This window comes from Pristiophorus japonicus, chromosome 8 (genome assembly GCF_044704955.1).
Source record: "Pristiophorus japonicus isolate sPriJap1 chromosome 8, sPriJap1.hap1, whole genome shotgun sequence".
Taxonomy (NCBI): Eukaryota; Metazoa; Chordata; class Chondrichthyes; family Pristiophoridae; genus Pristiophorus; species Pristiophorus japonicus.
The window spans coordinates 66,634,458-66,658,420 of NC_091984.1; positions in this window are offsets into that span (position 1 = coordinate 66,634,458).

Consider the following 23,963-nt stretch of genomic DNA (forward strand, 5'->3'; position numbering starts at 1 on the left):
CACCACCACCACCACTCTCGACCCCTCCACTGTCTCTAAATTGTCAGACTGCTTGTCCGACATCCAGTACAGAATGAGCAGAAATTTTCACCAATTATCTATTGGGAAGACTGAAACCATTGTCTTCTGTCTCCACCACAAACTCTGTTCCCTCGCCCTAGCATCCGTCTTGTAGGGTGTTTATGTGCCCCGTGTCTCTCTGACTCTCCCTTGAGGTGACCCATGCTTTAAAACTCCCCGGTTCGAATTGTTTCCCTTTGGACGGCAGGAGCTTTTGCCAATAGTTCCTGCCTAGCCCGTCGATTAGCGGGTAATCCCACAGAGAGAGAGAGAGACCAAGGTCTAGTGGCGCAACCGGTTATTACAGGCCCGGGAAATGCCGAGGTTATGAGTTCGAGCCTCACCTAGAGCAGCCAGTGCTTTAAACTAATACGGCAGGGGGATGGAAACCTATGCAGGGAGACAGAGGGAAGTAGAATGGGGGCAGAAGTAAACGATAGAAAGAAGAAAAGTAAAAGTGGAGGGCAGAGAAACCTAAGGCAAAAAGGGCCACATTAAAGCAAAATTCTAAAGGGGCAAAGTGTGTTAGAAAGACAAGCCTGAAGGCTCTGTGCCTCAATGCGAGGAGTATTCGGAATAAGGTGGGCGAATTAACTGCGCAGATAGCAGTTAACAGGTATGATGTAATTGGCATCACGGAGCCATGGCTCCAGGGTGACCAAGGCTGGGAACTCAACATCCAGGGGTATTCAACATTTAGGAAGGATAGGCAGAAAGGAAAAGGAGGCGGGGTGGCATTGCTGGTTAAAGAGGAAATTAATGCAATAGTAAGAAAGGACATTAGCTTGGATGATGTGGAATCGGTATGGGTGGAGCTGCAGAATACCAAGGGGCAGAAAACGCTAGTGGGAGTTGTGTACAGACCACCAAACAGTAGTAGTAAGGTTGGGGACAGCATCAAACAAGAAATAAGGAATGAATGCAATAAAGGTACAGCAGTTATCATGGGTGACTTTAATCTACATATTGATTGGACTAACCAAACTGGTAACAATGCGGTGGAGGAGGATTTCCTGGAGTGTATTAGGGATAATTTTCTAGACCAATATGTCGAGGAACCAACCAGGGAGCTGGCCATCCTAGACTGGGTGATGTGTAATGAGAAAGGACTAATTTGTGCGAGACCCCTTGGGGAAGAGTGACCATAACATGGTAGAATTCTTTATTAGGATGGAGGGTGACACAGTTAATTCAGAAACTAGGGTCCTGAACTTAAGGAAAGGTAACTTCGATGGTTTGAGGTGTGAATTGGCTAGAGTAGACTGGAAAATGATACTTCAAGGGTTGATGGTGGATAGGCAATGGCAAACATTTAAAGATCACATGGATGAACTTCAGCAATTGTACATCCCTGTCTGGAATAAAAATAAAACGGGGAAGGTGGCTCAACCGTGGCTAACAAGGGAAGTTAAGGATAGTGTTAAATCCAAGGAAGAAGCATATAAATTGGCCAGAAAAAGCGGCAAACCTGAAGACTGGGAGAAATTTAGAATTCAGCAGAGGAGGACAAAGGGTTTAATTAAGAGGGGGAAAATAGAGTACGAGAAGAAGCTTGCCGTGAACATAAAAACTGACTGCAAAAGCTACTAAAGATATGTGAAGAGAAAAAGATTAGTGAAGACAAACGTAGGCCCCTTGCAGTCGCATTCAGGTGAATTTATAATGGGGAACAATTGTTCAATGGCAGACCAATTGAACAAATACTTTAGTTTAACATCTGTAGTGGGGAAAATGCTTGAAACTATCATTAAGGAAGAAATAGCGGGACATCTAGATAGGAATAGTGCAATCAAGCAGACGCAGCATAGATTCATGAAGGGGAAATCATGCTTAACTAATTTACTGGAATTCTTTGAGGATATAATGAGCATGGTGGATAGAGGTGTACCGATGGATGTGGTGTATTTAGATTTCCAAAAGACATTCGATAAGGTGCCACACAAAAGGTTACTACACAAGATAAAGGTACGCGGAGTCAGAGGAAATGTATTAGCATGGATAGAGAATTGGCTGGCAAACAGAAAGCAGAGTCTCGGGATAAATGGGTCCTTTTCGGGTTGGAAATCGGTGGTTAGTGGTGTGCCACAGGGATCGGTGCTGGGACCACAACTGTTTACAATATACATAGGTGACCTGGAAGAGAGGACAGAGTGTAGTGTAACAATATTTGCAGATGACACAAAGATTAGTGGGAAAGCGGGTTGTGCAGAGGACACAGCGAGGCGGCAAAGAGATTTGGATAGGTTGAGCGAATGGGCGAAGGTTTGGCAGATGGAATACAATGTCGGAAAGTGTGAGGTCATCCACCTTGGGAAAAAAAAACAGTAAAATGGAATATTATTTGAATGGGGAGAAATTACAACATGCTGAGGTGCAGAGGGACCTGGGGGTCCTTGTGCATGAAACTCTTTTGGATCCTTGTGCATGAATCCCAAAAAGTTAGTTTGCAGGTGCAGCAGGTAATCAGGAATGCGAATGGAATGTGGGCCTTCATTGCGAGGGATGGAGTACAAAAGCAGGGAGGTCCTGCTGCAACTGTACAGGGTATTAGTGAGGCTGCATCTGGAGTACTGCGTGCAGTTTTGGTCACCTTACTTAAGGAAGGATATACTAGTTTTGGAGGGGGTACAGAGACGATTCACTAGGCTGATTCCGGAGATGAGGGGGTTACCTTATATGATAGATTGAGTAGACTGGGTCTTTACTCGTTGGAGTTCAGAAGGATGAGGGGTGATCTTAAAGAAACATTTAAAATCATGAAAGGGATAGACAAGATAGAGGCAGAGAAGTTGTTTCCACTGATAGGGGAGACTAGAACTAGGAGGCACAGCCTCAAAATACGGGGGAGCCAATTTAAAACCGAGTTGAGAAGGAATTTCTTCTCCCAGAGGGTTGTGAATCTGTGGAATTCTCTGCCCAAGGAAGCAGTTGAGGCTAGCTCATTGAATGTATTCAAGTCACAGATCGATAGATTTTTAACCAATAAGGGAATTAAGGGTTATGGGGAGAGGGCTGAGTCCACGGCCAGATAAGCCATGATCTTATTGAATGGCGGAGCAGGCTCGAGGGGCTCGATGGCCTACTCCTGTTCCTAATTGTTATGTTATTATGTTCTGTCTTCATGAAGGAAGACACAAATAACCTTCCGGAAGTACTAGGGGACCGAGGGTCTAGTGAGAAGGAGGAACTGAAGCATATCCTTTATTAGGCGGGAAATTGATGGGATTGAAGGCCGATAAATCCCCAGGGCCTGATAGTCTGCATCCCAGAGTACTTAAGGAAGTGGCCCGAGAAATAGTGGATGCATTGGTGATCACTTTCCAACACTCTATCGACTCGGGATCAGTTCCTATGGACTGGAGGGTAGCTAATGTAACACCACTTTTTAAAAAGGAAGGGAGAAAGAAAGCGGGTAATTATAGACTGGTTAGCCTGACATCAGTAGTGGGGAAAATGTTGGAATCAATTATTAAGGATGAAATAGCAGCGCATTTGGAAAGCAGTGACAGGATTGGACCAAGTCAGCATGGATTTATGAAGGGGAAATCATGCTTGACAAATCTTCTGGAATTTTTTGACCAGTAGATTGGACAAGGGAGCACCAGTGGATGTAGTGTATTTGGATTTTCAAAAGGCTTTTGACAAGGTCCCACACAAGTGATTTGTGTGCAAAATCAAAACACATCGTATTGGGGGTAATACACTGACGTGGATAGAGAACTGGTTGGCAGACAGGGCGCAGAGAGTCGGGATAAATGGGTCCTTTTCAGAATGGCAGGCAGTGACCAGTGGAGTGCCGCAGGGCTCAGTGCTGGGACCCCAGCTCTTTACAATATACATCAATGATTTGGATGAAGGAATTGAGTGTAATATCTCCAAGTTTACAGATGACACTAAACTGGGTGACGGTGTGAGCTGTGAGGGGGAGGCTAAGAGGCTGCAGGGTGACTTAGACAGGTTAGGTGAGTGGGCAAATGCATGGCAGATGCAGTATAATGTGGATAAGTGTGAGGTTATCCACTTTGGGGGCAAAAACACGAAGACAGAATATTATCTGAATGGTGGCAGATTAGGAAATGGGGAGGTGCAACGAGACCTGGGTGTCATGGTTCATCAGTCATTGAAAGTTGGCATACAGGTGCAGCAGGCAATAAAGAAGGCAAATGGTATGTTGGCCTTCATAGCTAGGGGATTTGAGTATAGGAGCAGGGAGGTCTTACTGCAGTTGTACAGGGCCTTGGTGAGGCCTCACCTGGAATATTGTGTTCAGTTTTGGTCTCCTAATCTGAGGAAGGACGTTCTTGCTATTGAGGGAGTGCAGCGAAGGTTCACCTGACTGATTCCCGGAATGGCCGGACTGACATATGAGGAGAGACTGGATCAACTGGACCTTTATACATTGGAGTTTAGAAGGATGAGAGGGGATCTCATAGAAACATACAAGATTCTGACGGGACTGGACAGGTTAGATGCGGGTAGATTGTTCCCGATGTTGGGGAAGTCCAGAACCAGGGGACATAGTCTTAGGATAAGGGGTAGGCCATTTAGGACTGAGATGAGGAGAAACTTCTTCACCCAGAGAGTGGTGAACCTATACCCGATGTGCAGCATCCCCAGCGGGATTACTGTGTAACCTGGCCGTGAGCGGATGCCACCCGGTTGGTCTTCTAAATTATACCGCGAACCACAAGCCTCACAATCCCCAAGTTCGGACCCAAGGAGTTACTATGGATAGATTATAATTGACTCAGACAAAACAAAATGTTTCATAAGAACATAAGAACATAAGCATTAGGAACAGGAGTAGGCCATCGAGCCCCTCGAGCCTGCTCTGCCATTCAACAAGATCATGGCTGATCTGGCCGTGGACTCAGCTCCACTTACCCACCCGCTCCCCATAACCCTTAATTCCCTTATTGGTTAAAAATCTATCTATCTGTGATTTGAATACATTCAATGAGCTAGCCTCAACTGCTTCCTTGGGCAGAAAATTCCACAGATTCACAACCCTCTGGGAGAAGAAATTCCTTCTCAACTCGGTTTTAAATTGGCTCCCCCGTATTTTGAGGTTGTGCCCCCTAGTTCTCGTCTCCCCGACCAGTGGAAACAACCTCTCTGCCTCTATCTTGTCTATCCCTTTCATGATTTTAAATGTTTCTATAAGATCACCCCTCATCCTTCTGAACTCCAACGAGTAAAGACCCAGTCTACTCAATCTATCATATAAGGTAACCCCCTCATCTCCGGAATCAGCCTAGTGAATCGTCTCTGTACCCCCTCCAAAGCTACTATATCCTTCCTTAAGTAAGGTGACCAAAACTGCACGCAGTACTCCAGATGCGGCCTCACCAATACCCTGTACAGTTGCAGCAGGACCTCCCTGCTTTTGTACTCCATCCCTCTCGCAATGAAGGCCAACATTCCATTCGCCTTCCTGATTACCTGCTGCACCTGCAAACTAACTTTTTGGGATTCATGCACAAGGACCCCCAGGTCCCTCTGCACCTCAGCATGTTGTAATTTCTCCTCATTCAAATAATATTCCCTTTTACTGTTTTTTTTTCCCCAAGGTGGATGACCTCAAAATTTTCCGACATTGTGTTCCATCTGCCAAACCTTAGCCCATTCGCTTAACCTATCTAAATCTCTTTTCAGCCTCTCTGTGTCCTCTACACAACCCGCTTTCACACTAATCTTTGTGTCATCTGCAAATATTGTTACACTACGTTCTGTCCCCTCTTCCAGGTCATCTATGTATATTGTAAACAGTTGGTCAAAAATCGATTCCTTTTATTACATTCACAAAACGATAACCCCTACTCTCTCTTACGGCTTAAAGAGTAGGTGATTGTGGACACTAGCTTAAAATCTTGGACGAAATACCCACCCTGTTGGTTACGCCGAACCAACCCCCTTCCCAGAATCTAAGCCTAGATAATGGAAACCCTTCTCACTAAACCCCTCTCTCGGTTTGGTCAGAACCCACACTTGGAAGCCTCCTCACACACATATGTGTTAACCTGCGTCTTGGACACTTACAGTTCCTCAGCAGCCAAATAATCTGACGGTTTTGGGGATTTCCAGAGTTATATGCTGGATATAATTACCAGCCCTTGTCGTTGATTCACACGGTCCTGGGTCCGTTCAACTCTAAAGACAAAACTGTGCCTAACAGAGGCATGTGACGAGGCCTAGAGAGTTATGTTCAGGCGATGCAGCGAGGCACTCACTTCAAGTGTTCCTGGAGAGTTCATGGACGCGTAGCCACGCGGGGAACCCTGTTCCAGATGATAGAGAAAAGTAAGCGTTGAATCCCCCACCAAAGTTCAGCATATTTATACCCTGTATAATACACACAACTGGCTGGACGATTCCTGGTTACCATGGTCAAAGAAATGCTAGTTGGTCTTCCTGGTGATGTTTCTGTCCTGGATTGGTCATCTTGATGAAAACAATGGTAGGCCATTTCTGTAGATGAGCAGTTCTCGAAATGCTAACTGTTTGTTGAGTTCTTTACTGCTCCTTCATTGAAAGAGTTCAGAGGTGTTACTTTTGGCCTGCAAACCTCATTGTCCATCCAGACATACTGGCTCCATGGACAACAGGTGTTTTCCCACAAATCACACACAGTTCGAAATGAAAAGGCCTCTGCCTTTCATGACGTCAGCATTGAGACTGGTCCCATGGCAACCCAAAAGACAGACAGCTCCTGCTATACTTCATAGAAACCAAAAATCAGTCCTTTTAAAGTCCAAACTCCATTTTGAAATGCAGCCCATGTGTGTCTCCATTTTAAAAGGGTACAGATCCATTTTAAAAGTCCAAAAATTCTTCCGGCACATACACACACTGATGTTGGCACTGGCCAAATCCTACAGTCTGACGCCGAACCAGACTTTTCGCAATCTTGGTGAAGTGAGCTTCCGACCACATTTCCGCGCCATAACTAAGACCGCCTATTTCCACCTCCGTAACATTGCCTGTCTCTTTTTGGCCCCTTGAACCTGCTCTGCCATTCAATAAGATCAAGATCAGATCAGCCATGATCTTATTGAATGGCAGAGCAGGCTCAAGGGGCCAAATGGCCTACTCCTGCTCCTATTTCTTATGTACTCCACCCCTGCAACAGCCCATCTGCTGCTGAAACCCTCATCCATGCCTTTGTTACCTCCTAGAATTGTCCATTCCATCGTCTCCTGGCTGGCCTCCTATGTTCTACCCTATGTAAACTTGAGGTCATCCAAAACTCGGCTGCCCGTGCCCTAATTCTCACCAAGTTCAGGTCCCGATCCTTAGAGGACTCTTCAGATAATGAGGTGGGAAGAGTAGCCATTGCTGGAGATGCACGGGCTATGATTGGATAGGTAAGAGTGGAACCAAATGAGGATAGTCCCACTGAGCTGAACAACAAAGGGAGTCATTGGAAGACGATGCTTTGGTCGATCTTGTCAATGTCTGAAGAAAGGACAAGGAGAGAATGTAAATTGAGACTGTTTATGATTATTTGGTGCTTTTGCAGGGAAAGAAACCTGATTGAAAAGATTGAACAAGGAATTGTAGGAAAAAAGGAATGGATTTGGGAGGCGACAGCACTTTCAAGGACATTGGAAAGGAAGGGGAGATTGGAGATGGGCTGGTTGTTTTCAAGGACAGAAGAATTGAGGTTGGATGTTTTTTGAGGCGTGGTTGATCACAACTGTTTTGAAAGAGTGGAAGAAAATATCTGAGGAAAGGAGACCATTTGCAATGTCAGCTCGCACAGGAATCCAAAAGGAAAGTTGGCTAGTCAGTAGTTTAGTGTGGTGAGGTAAAGGGAGGTTGGTCTCATGTACTTGGAGAGAGTATGAAGCGAAATGGGAGAGAAACGAGAAAGAGAGAGACATGGTTTCAAGACTCGGCCAAAGGGGTGCCTGGGGGGAGATTTGGCTGGCTGGGTAAAGGAAATGAGCAGGAGTAGCAGAGGAAACTCTCAAAAGTTAAGTACTCATGCTGCAGGCATGTGCAACTAATGAGAATTTTGATAATATTGGCATCTCAGAAACATGTCCGACAGCATGCAATAGCCAAAGGCTTGAAATTTGAGCTGTAAAAGGTTTTCTAAGGATAGATCTATAAACACAAGTGCTTTATTACCAAGCTCATGGTCTACAGGACTGTAGTAATACCCGCCCTCCTGTATGGCTCAGAAACATGGACCATGTACAATAGACACCTCAAGTCGCTGGAGAAATACCACCAACGATGTCTCCGCTACATCCTACAAATCTCCTAGGAGGACAGATGCACCAACGTTAGCGTCCTCGACCAGGCCAACATCCCCAGCATTGAAGCATTGACCACACTTGATCAGCTCCGCTGGGCAGGCCACATAGTTCACATGCCAGACACGAGACTCCCAAAGCAAGCGCTCTACTCGGAGCTTCTTCACGGCAAACGAGCCACAGGTGGGCAGCGGAAACATTACAAGGACACCCTCAAAGCCTCCCTGATAAAGTGCAACATCTCCACTGACACCTGTGAGTCCCTGGCCAAAGACCGCCCTAAGTGGAGGAAGTGCATCTGGGAGGGTGCTGAGCACCTTGAGTCTCATCGCCGAGAGCATGCAGAAATCAAGTGCAGGCAGCGGAAAGAGCGTGTGGCAAACCTGTCCCCCCTCCCTTACTCTCAATGACTATCTGTCCCATCTGTGACAGAGACTGTGATTCTTGTATTGGACTGTACATCCACCTAAGAACTCATGCTAAGAGTGGAAGCAAGTCTTCCTCGATTCCGAGGGACTGCCTATGATGATGATGATGATGTAGATACTGGATTCTTTTCCCTTCAATCTGTTTCAGCGAATTCACTGACACACGAACACTTTTAGTCTTAGCAACATAAGACCTTTATTAGAGATTCTCCGGCCAGGACCTGTTAAGATAAAGGGAACACCCTCGATTTGAGCCTGTCCACCTCTCTCTTGACAAGTCCCGTAACAGTACAAAAGCTCAATATTTATACATTGTTACAGCAGAACATATTTGAGTGACACTCAGTTTATACAATCATTGGTCGACTTCACCCATAGCATACCCAATTGCAGGCTAACAACTCTTAAAATAGGGCGGGCTCCAGGGATGTGTTTACAGTTTAGTTTTACAAAGCATTTCCCTATTTTACGGCTGGTTATAGCAGCCCCTTGTCTGACTCATGCCTGACTTTGCTTTTTCGCGTAACTCGTGTTTGACCACAACTCTGAGTAACCCCCTTTTTGTGTCGACATTGCAAATATCGCAGCTTGACATTTTCTTTTAGCTATCTTCCCATGATCCTTTTCAACTGACACATTCACAAAAGCTATCTTCCCATGATCCTTTTCAACCGACACATTCACAACTCTTCTATTCACATTCTCATTCCCCCCTTTTATCATTCCATGATAACCCTGGTGATTATTCCAGGAGTATCGCATTCAGCCGTTCGCATTCTTGTTTCTCATACTTTTCTTGATCCTCGAGTAAACTTTTAGTCTGTTGAACCAGATTCCGGGAGCTCGTGACTGCAAGAGTTTGCTCCAATTTTGCCATCATTACTTTACAACAGACATTAAAGCAACCAATAATCAGACAACAGGTAACTATTATCATAACGAGAATAACTGCTCCATGCATTAAATAAGATCCCCAGGATCCTCCAAATAACCAATCCAACCAACTATTTCCTTTCTTTGGGCCCTGCCTAAACTCATCCAGCAGCTTTTTTATGGCATCAATGGCTTGGGTGATATTGTATGATTCATCCGTGACATGTGTTATACATTTGTCCCCTATAATTGTGCACACTCCTCCTTGTTGGGCCAGCTGATAATCCACGGCATAGTGGGTTTGCTGCGTATACAATCTTAGTTCAGACAGTTCTCTGTTGATGGCATCCAGTCCCTTAGACGTGCTATTTCCGAAAATGGTCAATCCGCAAATAAGGTAGTTCCTATTTCTGGCACTAATTACCCCTGCCGATCCACCTACAGATAGGGCCCCGAGGAACCCGTAGCCGAGTGATGATCCCAGCGTGATAGGATCCTCCCAATCGGCACAGAACTCCTTGCTGATGGCTCGTGTTACTATCCTTCTCTGGGTATGCCCCCTTTTATATTCGCCCGTTTGTCCCTCACAGGGTGCGTCCGAGGTATCCGCCGTATATAAGTCGCGGGGAGTCCACCCAGGGGTAGCCACGAACAGGGCCTCTACTGATTGGGCTAGTGGGTAACACACAGTTCGATTGCCATGCAATCGGGTATGGGTCTGATAAAATAAGTTATCCTGTAGCCCTTCTAGTTCTGCTAGGATAGCACAAGATAGCACAATTATACCTGCTAGCTTACACATGCTTAAATAATTTTAGACGATACTACACATTAGTTAACAATAAGATAAGGATAGATCAGAAAACAGCTAAGTCTGCTTGTTCCTTTCTTCTGCCGTGTTCTTGGCGTTTTTCTTCCTGCCCCAAGGATGTGGTTTATTCAGCTATGGAGGAGAGGAAGTCTGGAACAGAAACAAGTGAGATAGGCTCATTATGAAGTAATAAGTTTACAGTGGTGCAGGTGAACCCAGGCACTTCTCCCTTCAACCTTAGCTGCGGTGGGGGTAGTGAGTAACACCTGAAAAGGCCCCTCCCATCGTGGCTCTAGTCCCTTTTGAATCCATTTCTTAATCAGGACGTACTTCCCTGGTGCCACGAGGGACGATTCGGGTAAAACTGGGAGGTCAAGGTGAGCCTCTCGAACCTGGTTGTGAGCTAGTCGCAGAGCCTGAGTCAGAGAAAGAACATAGGTGGTCATCAGTTGAGCTGGGATACCATATCTCGGAACAATTTCCCTCATTAACACCTTAACAACAGTTTGAGCCTTATTGTCCAGGGTAGGGTAGGCTTCAATCCATCTGCTAAACACATCTACTATTACTAACACATATTTGTAACACTGAACTTTTTGCAACTCAATGTAGTCCAACTGCAATGTCTCAAAGGGACCTTCTGGTAGGGGCGTCTTACCCCAATCACAGGGGACTCCCTTCCCTGGATTATGTTGCTGGCAAACCAGGCAATGGCTACTGATGTTCTGGGCGAGCGCCTGGAGTCTAGGGTGCCACTAAGTCGCCAAAAGTGTGTCACTCGTGGTCCTTGCTCCATAATGAATAGCAAAATGCATACATTCAATAACCCATAGAGCCAACTCGTCAGACATGCAAGTCTGTTCCGCGGGAGTGGTCCAGAGTTTAGAAACATTGTCATAAGTACATCCATAATCTTTCCACAACAGTTTATCTTTTTCAGGAGCGTCCTCCTATGCTTTAATGACATCTTGGATGGTTGGCATTGGTTTTTCCGAGGCTAACTTATCCTTGGCAGGACTTTTAGTTTGACTCATCATTCTAGGCACCACCATTTGTTGTCCGCAAGAGGCCTGTTTAGCCTCTCTGTCAGCACAGCGGTTTCCTATGTCAACCGGAGACTTTCCGGTAGTGTGGGCGGTACACTTGACAATGGCAACACGCTTGGGGAGCATGAGGGCTTGCAACAAATCAGATACTAGTTGCCTATGGGATATCTCATTCCCCTGTGAGGTTAGGAATCCCCTATTTTTCCATAATTGTCTGAAATCATGGGCTACCCCAAAGGCATACCTAGAGTCGGTATAGATATTGACTTTGAGGTCTTTGGCCAAGATACAGGCTCGGGTGAGGGCGAATAGTTCAGCTTGTTGGGCGGTATAGGCGGTTTCAAAGGCGGCAGATTCCAAGACCTGATTCTCCTGGTTTACTATGGCGTATCCTGAGATTCGTGTACCTTCTGGATTAATAGAAGAACTTCCGTCAACATACATAATACAGTCTGGGTCTTCGATTGGTACGTCAACTAAATCTTCCCTGACCGACGAGGCCTCTTGAATTAAAAATAAACAATCATGACTGGGTTCTTCCTCATCTTGGGGTGGCTCAGTAAGAAAACAGGCCGGATTAATGGCAGTACAGTGCCGAAAGGTCAGCTTAGGATTATTCAGTAGGTAGATCTCATATCTGCTTTGCCTGGCCATGGTAAGGTGTTGAGTCTGCAGTTGGCTCAGGAGGGCAGCTACGGAGTGAGAGGTATTAAGACAACGGTAGCACAGTCTTTCAGGATTGTACAATACAGTTGAAAGGGCCGGTCATAGAGGGGCCGGCCCAAAGCCGGAGCTTGCAGCAGGGCTGTCTTTAGTTCCTTAAAGGCTTGGACGTCTGCGGTTTTTATTTCAAAGCTGCCTTCCTTATTTGTATATGGGCTGAGGTGCTTAGTCATCAGGGCAACATTAGGGATCCAGGATCTGCAGTAATTGATCATCCCCAACCACTGTCGCATTTGTTTAGCCGTGCTAGGGACTGGAAACTGGCAAATTGGTTCGTCATCCGGGGAGGTTCTCTGTACAACCAAGCTACGTAATCGGGGGACGGTTGGCCAAAGGAGTTGTTCTGGGAGAAGTTAGTGTAAGATCCCTGTCCTCTCCCCCCTTGACCCCTCCTCTTCCTCCTCTTCCTCTTTCGTGCCGACGGGAGGGACACTCTCTACTCCAATGTCCTTCTTGCCCACAATTAAAGCATCCATCTCGTCTTTCCCAACCCCGACCTCTTCCCATACCAGGCCGAGGACAGTAGGGCGGTCCGTAATTAGCAGGGCCCGGGCCATTTGGGTGTTTGGTATAACCGTATCCCTGTTGATCCACCCAACCCTGCACGCAATACTGCGGTTCCATCTGGTATCCCCTTGGGTCGGGTTTTGGTCCTTCCACCCGAGGCGGCTCTTCCTTTCTAGTCACGTATTCAGTCTTGACCCGGGTTGGGGGCGCACCTCCCCCCTCTCCTTTCTTTTCCTGCCAATAATATTTAACCGCCCTTTCCATCTGGGCTTTACTGTTATCTGCCCAATTCATATTATTTGTCCGGATAGCATGAGCAATCGAATAGGGCAGGCACTGAAGTAGGATAGCGCAGAATTGAGGTGAACTATCCCCTGCCCTGAAGGCATTATCTCCTGATTGACCTCCGTATATTTTTCCATGAATTCAGGGGCAGTTTCTTCTCGTTTGGGTTTAGTTTCTAATACTGCTGCCATACTGATGGGCTTCTGAAGGTTCTTGCTGAGAGCATTAAAGATAGCGTTTAGGCGATCCTGGGCATTATTAGGGTGAGCAGTCACTAATGCATCATGGGTGGCTCGCCCCAAATTTTCTAAGAACCGGACGTGTTCAGTCGGGCTCAGGGCCTGCTGCACTAAGGACCACAAGTCTCTTGATTCTGCATTATAAACTGAAATAGTAGTTCGAAGATGATCTATAAACTTGACAGGTTCTTTTTTTCGATCTGGTATGGTGGCCAGAAGGGCCATAATTTCGTTCGGTTTCCAGGGCACATAGACATTTATGGTGGGGTGGTTTGCAGCTTGTTGTGCATCAGGGTTTGACATTGGTCGGACTGGGAATTGGTGTCGGGGCTTTGGGATGGGGGTGTCAATTTTGGAAGTCATTTCTAGGTCGGAGGATGGTTCGGAGCTGTCTGACTGCTCGGCACCTCCGCGTCTCGATCGGCGGGAGTGTCTGCTATGCCTTTCACAACTGGGACTGGTAGTTTGACTAGAGGACTTACGGGACTGTCTGTGATGTCGTGATATAGTTCTGCCCTTCCGAGTGTGAGATCTGGTCCTCTCAGCTATATTGTTTGTGAACTGGGGATCCAAATCGCTATCAGAGGATGAGGAGTCCGTTTGGGCTTGTCGCTTCGTTGGTGTGGGGTTACATTTATCTTTAACTCCTCTTGCCGGAGTGTAAGGTGGAGGGAGATGGGAAGGAGGCTGTGACAAAGGGTCAGAGGCTGCACGTGGCTGTGTCCATTCATCAATTTTATCATCAGCCTCGGTCAACGCAAAGCCAACCATTCGACTACGTAGTCTATCGGTACCCTTCTCAGAGGTCCCAGGGGAACTCTTAGTACGTTTCTCGTGCGCGCACTCTTTAAGACGTCTACAGTTTTAACATGTCCTCCTTCTGTCAAGGAGATTCCTAGTTTAGTGGCGTTTTCCCGCCAGCTTGACAGAAGGGACTCATCTTTCAGCTTTTGACAGTACTGTCTCCATTTGGCTATTAAATCCTTTTTTAACCACCGGGACCATATTTTTTTTACTCAACAAACCTATCCTTTGTGCATTTCCTGGCTCTGTAACTTATCATCCGAATATACGTAATTCAATAAGGTTCACACTCTTAAACTTCCCACATACAGGACAACACTACGAAGGGTTAAAAAAACTTTCACTGTTTGAAAAAGTGGGTGGAGCTAAAACAAACCACAACTCCCCCGTTTCCTACACAAGCTTCCTTATCCACAGTAAAAATCATACAAGCATTTCTCATTTAAAACAGACGTTCACAAGAGTCTCTCTTCTTTCCTATTAATTTTTGGATCCATGACCTTTCAGGGAATTCGTAGTTTTATCTAAATTACCATCCTCGTGTTGCCGCACATTGGATCAGGGTCCTAATTAGTCCTGATTGTCCCCACGTCGCCCCGTGGTGGTTTTAGTTATCTCACCCAGAGCCTAGGCGGACCAAGTGATATACAAGATCGACACCGTACCTGGCGTAAGTACAATTTAAAATTTACACAGTCCTGCGTAGTCCCGCAGCTTAATTTTACGTAATTCCCTAACCTCCGCGTTTCCCTACGCGGTTCGCGCGATTCTCTATCCCTCCGTGTCGCCGCACGGTTTTCCTGTTCGTGTTGCCGCACGATCCTTACTTAATTTGTTCTAGGTTACAGATTTAAATCCAATCAGTGCCTAGACGGGCCAAGTGATATACAAGGTCGACGTCACACCTGACTTGGACATTTATTTTCTAAGTTTAGAAAGTGTTCGCCAGATTGACCTGGATCTCGTTCAGACACCACCTGAGAACCAGCGAGTGGCTAAACTTTCCTCAGACTTTTGAAACCGGAGGAAATGGAGCAGTATTGAAATTATAATAACTCCAGTGGCCATTTTCCTCTCGTCTCGTCCAAGGCTAGTCTGGCTCTTAATTCACAAGTTTTCGGCAGTCGTCCGTTGAGATCCCACTTCTGACACCAAATGAAGATACTGGATTCTTTTCCCTTCAATCTGTTTCAGCGAATTCACTGACACACGAACACTTTTAGTCTTAGCAACATAAGACCTTTATTAGAGATTCTCCGGCCGGGACCTGTTAAGATAAAGGGAACACCATCGATTTGAGCCTGTCCACCTCTCTCTTGACAAGTCCCATAACAGTACAAAAGCTCAATATTTATACATTGTTACAGCAGAACATATTTGAGTGACACTCAGTTTATACAATCATTGGTCGACTTCCCCCATAGTATACCCAATTGCGGCTAACAACTCTTAAAATAGGGCGGGCTCCAGGGATGTGTTTACAGTTTAGTTTTACAAAGCATTTCCCTATTTTACGGCTGGTTATAGCAGCCCCTTGTCTGACTCATGCCTGACTTTGCTTTTTCGCGTAACTCGTGTTTGACCACAACTCTGAGTAACCCCCTTTTTGTGTCGACATTGCAAATATCGCAGCTTGACATTTTCTTTTAGCTATCTTCCCATGATCCTTTTCAACTGACACATTCACAAAAGCTATCTTCCCATGATCCTTTTCAACTGACACATTCACAACTCTTCTATTCACATTCTCAATGATTGATCAAAAATGATAAAGCAGGAGAAGGGGATAAGGAATATTATGGATAGAATGGGGGAACAATAAGGCTGGCCGTTATTACTTAGTAACTGCAGTAGCCCACTAACACAAGCTGAGCAGACAGACTGGAAGCTTTTTGGGCAAATGAAGAGGGCTGCGTGGAACTTCGTTACATGCTAATCATGGGGAAATTCAATGACCCGGAAGCTGCAGTCAGTGGCGAAGCAAAGGCATTTGCCGCTGGCCCCGAGGTAAGCTTCGTGCAAAGATCTGTGTCGAAGTTCAGGTTTTCCAACACGTAATTTAAATCAATGGAGTATAGTGGAGACCGAGTTGCTGCAACATCAACAGGCTGTCTAAGTGGCCAATCAAAACATAGAATTCTCACAGACAGCAAACAAGGAAGTGAAGAACCTCTTAAAATTATAACTTTTTAAAAATGTTAGAGAGAGCAAAACAAAGATTGGGGCTCTCACATGGGGAAAAGGCAGATCTGAAATCAACATGAACAGACTTAAAAAAATAATTACATTTAAAAAAAAAAAAAGTTTCTTAAAATTTGTATTTTTATTAAAATGGATAAATTTGACATTGCATAATATGAAAATTAGTTTTTCAGGCCCATAACCTTTGTTTAGCAGTCAATACACTATTAAAACTGTAGTTACACCTAATCCCTTTGGGTCTGACTTTTAGAGAGGAATTTAACAGTGTAATAACTGCAGAAGAGCCAAAGTTTTCGTCAGTTTCCATGATTTGAGTGATTTCACTGATTGCTGGCTCGGGGGAAATGAGGGTGGGGGCTAGCGGTGGATGATGGGGTTTCGCACAGTCAATATTCCCCCTAGTTTCTTTTTGTGTGCGCAGTGCGAAACTTAACATTGAAAAAGTTGGTCCCAGGCAACTTATAGGGAATGTTAGACACAGCGCAACCTGTGGAGGAGCAGTTAATGACCGCCCGCAAATTCAGGGTGTGCCAAATCCAGAAGTTGCGGTCAGTTTCAAAGGCGGAATGACAACGAATGCTGCAAGTTCGTTCATTTAACCCTTTAAACGCCAATCACTCTAAATACCCCACCAATCCTATATTTCTTTACATCAGCAATAAAAAAAATCTTGCATCAGCATGCACTACTGCCAACTTTTTCTATTAGCAATGCTCTTAGGCAGTCCCTCGGAGTCTCGGATGATTTGCTTCCACGCTAAAAATAAGTTCTCAGGTGACTGAGGAGTCCAATGCAGGACTTACAATCTCTGTCACAGGTGGGGCAGACGGTGGTTGAAGGAACGGTGGGGTTCCTGGGTTGCCGCGTGCTCCTTCCACTGTCTACGCTTGGCTTCAGCTTGCTCTCAGCGATGAGACTCGAGGTGTTCAACGCCTTGCCGGATGCTTTTCCTTCACTTTGAGAGGTCTTGGGCCAGGGATTCCCAGGTGTCGGTGGGGATGTTGCACTTTTTCAAGGAGGCTTTGAGGGTGTCCTCGAAGCGTTTCCTCTGCCCACCTGGAGCTCGCTTGCCGTGTCAAAGCTCCGAGTAGAGCGCTTGTTTTGGGAGTCTCGTCCAAGGCATGCGGACGATGTGGCCCGCCCAATGGAGCTGATCGAGTGTGGTCAATGCTTCGATGCTGGGGATGTTGGCCTGAGCGAGAACACTGACGTTGGTGTGCCTATCCTGCCAATGGATTTGCATGATCTTGCAGAGGCAGCGCTGGTGGTACTTCTCCAGTGTTTTGAGGTGCCTGCTGTACATAGTCCATGTCTCTGAGCCATAAAAGAACATAAGAACATAAGAAATAGGAACTAGGAACAGGGGTAGCCCTATGGCCCCTCGAGCCTGCTCCGCCATTCAATAAGATCATGGCTGATCTGATCATGGATTCAGCTCCACTTCCCTGCCCGCTCCCCATAACCCCATAATCGTTTAAGAAACTGTCTCTTTCTGCCTTAAATTTATTCAATGTCCCAGCTTCCACAGCTCTCTGAGGCAGCGAATTCCACAGATTTACAACCCTCTGAGAGAAGAAATTTCTCCTCATCTCTGTTTTAAATGGGCGGCCCCTTATTCTAAGATCGTGCCTTCTAGTCTCTCCCATCAGTGGGGAAACATCCTCTCTGCATCCACCTTGTCAAGCCCCCTTATAATCTTATACATTTCGATAAGATCACCTCTCATTCTTCTGAATTCCAATGAGTAGAGGCCCAACCTACTCAACCTTTCTTCATGTCAAACCCCTCATCCCTGGAATCAACCTAGTGAACCTTCTCTGAACTTACCTCCAATGCAAGTATATCCCTCCTTAAATAAGGAGACCAAAACTGTATGCAGTATTCTAGGTGTGGCCTCACCAATACCCTGTACAGCTGTAGCAGGATTTCTATGCTTTTATACTCTATCCCCTTGCAATAAAGGCCAACATTCTATTTGCCTTTCTGATTACTTGCTGTACCTGCATACTAACTTTTTGTGTTTCATGCACAAGGACCCCCAGGTCCCTCTGTACCGCAGCACTTTTCAATTTTTTTCCATTTAAATTATTATTTGCTTTTTTATTTTTTCTGTTGAAGTGCATAACCTCACACTTTCCCACATTTATACTCCATTTGCTAAATTTTTGCCCACTCACTTAGCCTGTCTATATCCCGTTGCAGATATTTTGTTTCCCCACAACTTGCTTTTCCACCTATCTTTTTATCATCAGCAAACTTGGCTACATTACACTTGGTCCCTTCATCCAAATCATTAATATAGATTGTAAATAGTTGAGGCCCCAGCACTGATCCCTGTGGCACCTCACTAGTTACTGTTTGCCAACTGGAAAATGACCCATTTATCCCGACTCTCTGTTTTCTGTTAGTTAGCCAATCCTCTATCCATGCTAATATATTGCCCCCAACCCCGTGAACTTTCAACTTGTGCAGTAACCTTTTATGTAGCACCTTGTCGAATTCCTTCTGGAAATCCAAATACACCACATCCACTGGTTCCCCCTTATCCATCCGGCTCGTTACATCCTCAAAGAACTCCAGCAAATTTGTCAAACATGATTTCCCTTTCATAAAACCATGCTGACTCTGCTTGACTAAATTATGCTTTTACAAATGTCCTGCCACTGCTTCCTTAATAATGGTCTCCTGCATTTTCCCAACGACCAATGTTAGGCTTTCTGTCTGTCTCCTTTTTTAAATAGGGGCGTTACATTTGCGGTTTTCCAATCCACTGGGGCTGCCCCAGAATGCAGGGAATTTTAGTAGATTACAACCAATGCATCCACTATCTCTGCAGCCACCTCTTTTAAGACCTGAGGATGCAAGCCATCTGGTCCACGGGAGTGTCCAGCTTTAGTCTTATTATTTTACTGAGTCATCATCATAGGCAGTCCCTCGGAATCGAAGATTTGCTTCCACTCTTAGCATGAGTTCTTAGGTGGCTGTACAGTCCGATACGAGAACCACAGTCTCTGTCACAGGTGGGACAGATAGTGGTTGAGGGGAAGGGTGGGTGGGAAGCGTGGTTTACCGCACGCTCCTTCCGCTGCTTGCGCTTGATTTCTGCATGCTCTCGGCGACGGTACTCGAGGAGCTCAGCGCCCTTCCGGATGCACTTCCTCCACTTAGGGCGGTCTTTGGCCAGGAACTCCCAGGTGTCAGTGGGGATGTCGCATTTTATCAGGGAGGCTTAGAGGGTGTCCTTGTAACATTTCCTCTGCACACCTTTGGCTCGTTTGCCGTGGACGAGTTCCGAGTAGAGCGCTTGCTTTGGGAGTCTCGTGTCTAGCATGCGAACTATGTGACCTGCCCAGTGGAGCTGATCAAGTGTGGTCAGTACTTCAATGCTGGCGATATTGGCCTGGACGAGGACGCTAATGTTGGTGCGTCTGTCCTCCCAGGGGATTTGTAGGATCTTGTGGAGACATTGCTGTTGGCATTTCTCCAGCGAGGTGTCTACTGTAAATGGTCCACATCTCTGAGCCATACAGGAGGGCGGGTATTACTACGGCCCTATAGACCATGAGCTTGGTGACAGTTTTGAGGGCCTGGTCTGTAGTATATGTAGGCACCTTTAGTAATGACTCCACGAGGCAGGGTATGATACTTAAACTGTGTAGACCTGTAGTCCTTTATTTGCAGCTCCTGAGTGCAGACTACAAGCTGTATGTTCCTTTTTATACTGGGTTACCTGCAGTGTGCAGGTAACCCTTAGGTCTCCAGCAGCAGCACCCTCTGGTGTACAGGCAAGGGTACATTCAGTGTTGCATAACAGTGTTACAGACATCACACAGTAAACAGGCATGCATACACAACAACACTTCCCCGCCCCCACCCCCCCAAGCATTTTTCAAATCCTTATTGTCATGCCCAAGGGAGGTGATCAGTGGTGGGCTATGGGAGGTTGTGGTGAGGGTTGTGTGGTTGCCAGGTGTAACCCCTGTGCTTGAGGCTGGCCTCGTACGTTTCCTCTCCCTCACACACCGACCATGTGGGTGTTACTGTTGTGGGATCCCTCGGGGCGGTAGCCACGGCAGCAGTGGATGGTGTGTATACACTGTGATGTGGGTAGTTGTGGGCAGGGCCACAAGACTGGGTGGGCTCCTTGTCCACTGTTGTTGTGGGGTGGTGGGCAGGGCCACAAGACTGGGTGGGCTCCTTGTCCACCAATTGGGATGAGGGTCAGGTCACCCCAGGGTTTGCCAGGGAAGCTGGTGGGTATTGGCCTCATGCTCCTGGTGTTGGCCCCTGGTGGCCAGGGGTTGTAGGGCTGATCTGGTGCAGGTTGCCATTGGTAGTAGCTGGGCTGCCCATTGATCACTGTCCCTGTAGTGGGTCTGTTCCCACTGGCTGTGTGTGTCTTGCAAGGGGCATCACATTCGTTCCAAAGGTCCAGTCTACATGGTCAGGTAGCCTGCTGGACCTGGGGGTCTCCCACAGGGGGATTCCATTGGCATCAGCATGGTCCCTGTAGGACCCAATGTCCTTTGGCAGTGTCCTACCGGTATGCATGACACCTTGGCTCTGATCACACATAGTCGAGCCTGTATTATACATTCGAGCATTTGCATCACTTTTTTGGGTGTCCTGGTTTCAACAGACATGGTTACATTAGGCATTTCATATTCCTTATCATTATTGTTAAGCATAATAAACTTGTTCTTAATCTTACTGACACCTGCATTCATCTCATTAGTCACATTAGTTAAACCAGCATCACAATTCATTGTTACATTGCATACATTTTCATACTTGCACCCTTTAATTGCTTTAGCTTTAAAGTCCGTGTACTCAAATAGTTGAAACTTCCCCTTTAAATTTTTTTGGTTACTGGTCTCGTTTAAGGGAGCCTTCAAATCCGATTGGCCACTCGATGTCACATGATGCTCCTCCATGTTCACTCGTGGCATGGCGGAGGCCATTTTGATTACAGGTTCTGCTGTTTGTGGTGCTGCAGCCATTTTCTGGTCTTGCTGCAGGTAGGCTATGGTGCTCTTTTCTTCCACAGGTTCGATCCTGGATGTTGGGAATCCATTTTTTTCGTCGATGTTCACCTCTTGGGGTGCTGCCCCCGCCCGGAAAGTGGAGTTTGGATCCTCGGTCTCGGCGATTTCGCCGGGATGCTGTGGGCAGTTGAGCTGGACAGTGGAATCTCCGGATGTTGCGATGGATCCATGTTCGAGGTCGATTGCTGGAGCCCGGAGGCCTGGGAGTAGCTTCGCTTGGACAGGCTGCTGTTGTGGTCGATTGGCGGGATTCATCCAAAGTTCTTCAAAGGTCGTTTGGCTCATCACAGACTGGCTCGTCCCTGTGTCGCTCTCCATAGAAACTGGGACCCCGTCGACGTCTACGTTCATCGCCCACGGAGAACTTTCGGTGGAGCAGATATGAGTTCCATACTTTTCTTCCAGAGGTTGAGCATAGAAACATAGAAACATAGAAAATAGGTGCAGGAGCAGGCCATTCAGCCCTTCTAGCCTGCACTGCCATTCAATGAGTTCATGGCTGAACATGAAACTTCAGTACCCCCTTCCAACTTCACCTTCCTGTGTGTCGGAGCCCCAGTGATCAGCCAACTCATCAGAGACGCGGTGAGTAAAACTTTTTCTGCACATCGTTTGAAGGTGCCTTTTCTCTTTGCATGCATAGTCTTTGTAGCGGCACTGGTGGGCCCTGTGGTTTCCTCCACAGCGCCAGCACGGGGCTAGCCGGTTTGCCCCATGTGGCGGACTCAGGGTTGCGGGACTTGGGGCAGCGTTTCTGCCCTTAGAAATATCAATGCGGTGCACTGCTCTTGTCAGTTTAGAGTCCCTTAGTGCTTCATTTAGGTGGTCGCCAAAGTCGCACGGTGCAGCCAGTCTCCTTAAGTGTTCCAATCTTTCTACAAAAGCGTCCCAATCTTCCCCATCAGTAAATTGCTGAAAGTTGCTGAGATTCGACATGCTGAGCGTGTGGTTCGTGACCTCATATTCCCGTCGCCAGTTGTAGTGTATGTAGGCACCTTTAGTAATGACTCCACGTGGCAGGATATGATACTTAAACTGTGTAGACCTGTAGTCCTTTATTTGCAGCTCCTGAGCAAAGAAAACAAGCTGTGTTCCTTTTTATACTGGGTTACCTGCAGTGTGCGGTAACCCTTAGGTCTCCAGCAGCAACACCCTCTGGTGTACAGGCAAGGTGTGTACAGTGTAAGGGTACATTCAGTGTTGCAGACATCACACAGTAAACAGGCATGCATATACAACATGGTCTTTAAACACTCTTTTTCTCAGGCGGCCGAAGGCTGCACTGGCACACTGGAGGCGATGTTGGATCTCGTCGTCAATGCCTGCTCTTGTTGATAGGAGGCTCCCGAGATAAGGCAAGTTGTCCATGTTGTTCAGGGCCACGCCGTGGATCTTGATGTCAGGGGGGCAGTACTGTGCGGCAAGGACAGGCTAGTGGAGGACCTTTGTCATACTGATGTTTACCGTAAGGCCCATGCTTTCATACGCCTCGGTAAATACGTCGACTATGTCCTGGAGTTCAGCCTCTGTGTACACAGATGCAGGCGTTGTCCGGTTACTGTAGCTCGAAGACAGAGGTTGGGGTGGTCTTGGACCTGGCCTGGAGACGGCGAAGGTTGAACAGCTTCCCACTGGTTCTGTAGTTTAGTTTAGTTCCACTCCAGCGGGGAGCTTGTCAACTGTGAGGTGGAGCATGGCAGCGAGGAAGATTGGGAAGAGGGTTGGGGTGATGACGCAGTCCTGCTTGACCCCGGTCCAGATGTGGATTGTGTTGTGTATCTGTAAAGCATGCACTCCCATATTCCGCCACCAGGGAGCGCATCCCCTGAAGTCCCAAGGGATCCCAGCATCCCTTGGGAGCACTGTATATAAGCCGGCCTCTAAGGCCTGTTCCTCACTCTGGAGTGTCTTAATAAAGACCGAGGTCACTGTTACTTTAACCTCCCTGTGTGCAGTCTCATCTGTGTTAGGAACACAATAGATTGAGTCTGTGATGGATCCGTTGGTAAGGATCACAGCCTGCATGTCGTTGTGGAGCAGGCAGAGGATGGTGACGTACTTTTGGGGGCATCTGAAACTGAGGAGGATGCTCCATAGACCCTCGAGGTTGACAGTGTCAAAGGCCTTTGTAAGGATGAAGAAGGCCATGTATAAGGGCCGGCGCTGTTCCCTGCATTTTTTTCTGCAGCTGCGCGCCGCAAAAATCATGTCCATTGTGCCCCGGAGGGGACAAAATCCGCACTGTGACTCCGGGAGGAACTCCTTTGCCATGGGGAGAAGACGGTTGAGGAGGACTCTAGCGAAGACTTTCCTCGTGGCTGATAGCAGGGAGAGTTCTCTGTAGTTGCCGCAGTCGGACTTGTCCCTTTTTTAAAAGATGGTCACGATCACTGCATCTCTAAGATCTCCCAGCATGCTCTCCTCCCTCCAGACGAGAGAGATGAGAGAGATGAAGTTGTGCATTCACGCCAGCAGTGCCTCTCCGCCATACTTCAGTGCCTCAGCAGGGATTCCATCCGCTCCTGTAGACTTGTTTTTTTAGCTGTCTTATGCCTTTTTCTACCTTGTGCAATGTTGGGGTCTCACTGAGGTGGTGGCGGGTAGCATGCTGCGGAATGGAGTCGAGAACACTCGAGGGTCAAAGGCAGAGTCTCGATTGAGGAGATCTTCGAGGTGCTC